This window comes from Otolemur garnettii, unplaced genomic scaffold, assembly GCF_000181295.1.
Source record: "Otolemur garnettii isolate 467f Iridium unplaced genomic scaffold, OtoGar3 scaffold00045, whole genome shotgun sequence".
NCBI lineage: Eukaryota > Metazoa > Chordata > Mammalia > Primates > Galagidae > Otolemur > Otolemur garnettii.
The window spans coordinates 3,569,596-3,572,857 of record NW_003852440.1 but is presented as its reverse complement, the minus strand read 5'-3'; positions in this window follow the sequence as shown (position 1 = coordinate 3,572,857).

The following is a 3,262-nucleotide window of genomic DNA, read 5'->3' as shown; positions in this document are numbered from 1 at the left end:
TATCTCTATCACATCCTTGTTCAAGATAATCTTCTCCCAGGGCCCCGACTGAATGGGCACTGAGCTGAATGACCTATACGCATTTCCACAGTAAACTGGACCAGGTGTAAGCACTTAACCCAAATAGGGATAGTCTCTTATGCATAGATTTTGGATTTCATTTACAGAGCTCCAAATAATCTTTCTCACATGCTTAAATAGAAATGTCGTGTAAACCTAGGATTGGGTGAGGCATGAGCAGGATGTTCAAAGCTGGTGGAGAAAAGAAGGGTGGGTAAGAAGGAAGTAGGGATAAGTAGATACAGATGAGGAAAGAGAAGAAATAATTATCTGAGAGGTGGTCATCTTCGTTCCCTTCTTTCCAGTTTTGGATTCCTAGTCCCTGATGAGATCCAGCTAAACTTCCTACCCTTAAGTTCCATGAGAATTTTGTGTTCTCTCAGTGAATTCCCTATTTTCTAAGATTAGTTTTAGGAAGTTTCCTTTTTTTTTTTTTGAGACAGAGTCTCAAGCTGTCCCCCTGGGTAGAGTGCTGTGGCATCACAGCTCACAGCAACCTCCAACTCCTGGGCTTAAGTGAGTCTCCTGCCTCAGCCTCCCAAGTAGCTGGGACCACAGGCGCCCGCCACAACGCCCGGCTATTTTTTGGTTGCAGCTGTCATTGTTGTTTGGCAGGCCCAGGCTGGATTTGAACCTGCCACTTTAGGTGTGTGTGGCTGGCATCTTAGCCACTTGAGCCACAGGGGCCAAGCCGAGGTTTACATTTTTAAGCCACAGGGCTGCCTGCTTGTTCTATAAGCATCTACTAGAACTCTGAAGTCAACTTCTCTTCCCAAGCCAAGGACAAGAGAAGGATTTTCACACCTTCATGGCTATCTGGTTCCTTCAGGAAAACTATCATGGGACTTGATGACTTTAGTATTAAAATCACATGGGTAGGGAGAATCATGCAATTGAAGGGTAAGGCTGGATGGAATCATTGGAAACCATGTATTTCAGTAAAGGAGGGAACTAACATCCAGCTAGGCATAGTAGTTTCTCTAAGGCCAAACAGTTCAATCATCCCAGAGATAGAGTAGCTCAAAAATCTTCTCTCTCCCAGTTAACTGATCTTCAAATGTGGAAAGAGTACAGCACCTGGGAGACTGGTATGAAATCCTTAAATGTCCACTATTCAGCCTCCTTCCACCCACGTCCTGGTCTTCAGCATTTACCTGTATTTATACAAAGGCATTAGCATGACTACAGAATGGGAGAATTATTCAGAAGACATTTGTGAGTGACAATGGATAATGGATGTGTTATTCTGAACCAAGAGAGGAAGAATTTTTTTTTACGTTTCCTACTTTTTTTTTCAGTACTCACCAACTGGCTCAGAGAAATAACTGCGTTAATCAATAGAGCTAATAATGTTATTTGTCTGGAAAGTTTATTTATACATTCAACATTCTATTTAGTTCATACCTGGATGTTTGTTTTATATTTGTTTTTTTTTCACCACCAACATAAACATCACATCATTAGCAGGTATAACTAAAACTACATACTGTTCCCTTTGTGCTTTATTAGTAATTTAAATTCAGCAATTTACTAATTTGTGGCAAAATCAACTAGTCTATTTGTGGAAGCAGTCACAATAGCATATTCACTGCTATATTAACTATTTGGTGTAAAATTTCATTAATTACGTATTGCAAATTGAATGATAATTGATGTTAGCCAGAGCTCTCCAATTGATAATTTGAAACTTTTATGCAGGTTATTAACAGCATATATTTTCTATGAAGATCTCCACATTCTGTGATCCAATAACATCTATTAATCTTAAGTGAAAGATAAAGCTTATTAAATTTAGGGTGCTGTTTTCTTTCTAAAAAAGGAGCTGTTCCAGAAATGTTTCATTTTAATTGAAATCTCTGAAAATGTGAGTTTTGAAGCTTTGGTCTAATTATTTTTATTGCAGTGAATTATAACATAAATTTTTCACTGTAATCATCTTTAAGGGTGTACTTCAATGGCAGTCACAGTGGTATACAACTATTACCATCGTCATCTCCAGAAATTTTTCATATTTTCAGGATGAAACTCTATATCATTAAATAATAACTCCCCATTCCCTTCTCCTCTAGTATTTTGGTCTAATTTCATAGGTTTTTTTATCCCACAAAAATATTTTTTAACACCAATTCATACCCTCTTGAAGTAAACAAATTTATAAATGGAAATACCATAGTATTTTACTCAACTCTTTCCTCCTGTGGAATTCAAATGAAACATGATTTCCACAGGGACATATTGAATAATAATCAGACATTTATTCTTCAGAACTCTTTAAGGCCTAACCCAATGGAAACGCCATGTATAAAAAGCAACACAACAGGAAAACTTACCATGATACTCATTAACTGAAAGTTTGTGTGGGTGTGTTCCTAAGGACTTACTTTCAGGCAAGTTAGTCATTTTAAACTTCAGTCCTCTTTGTTTTTCTGTAAAAGCAATGGGCGTTTCTCATGTTTGATTGGTGCCCAAGCTTCGCTTTGTTTTCTTCCCAATAAAATCAAAACTAAGCAGAAATGCTCATGCCAAACAAAGCTTCACCTGTTTAATTCCAACACAAGTAAAACAAGACTTTGTTTTTCTTTCTTTTTTAATTTCAGATTAATATGAGGGTACAAACAACTAAGTCACAATGTTTGCGTTTGTTAAGTCCCTCTTAGAGCTGTGTTCTGCACCCAAGAGGTGTGCCATGTACCCTGGCATTGTGTCCGTTCCGTGGGAGCACACCACTCTCCTCTCTTCTCCCCTTTCCCTCTTCCCTCATTCCTCCTCCCTCCAGCATGAATTGAATTGAGTTTTTCTCTTTCGTGGACGTGTTACTTTACTAAGAAGAATGTACTTCAACTCCATCCAGGTTAATGCGAAGGATGTAAAGTCTCCATCTTTTTTTATGGCTGACAAGCCTTTGTTTCTCAATAAAAATTTAATTCCATGCTTTAGTAACTGAAACAGATTCACAGCTCTACTCCTAACTTGGGAATCTAACCATTAGGGAAGTAACAGAATGAATTTTCAGCTCTGAGTCTCAATGATAAATGTATTTCCTAAAATAGAATTAGCTCCAGGCTGACAATGTGGAGGCAAAACTTTTCCTGTAAAAACCATGGATGTGTGCCTTAAAGTGGGATACACCTTCTCCTGATTGACTAGTGAAAAGTCACTTCCCTTATTCTTAGTATTCTCTTTAAAACATTTTTTTTTTTTT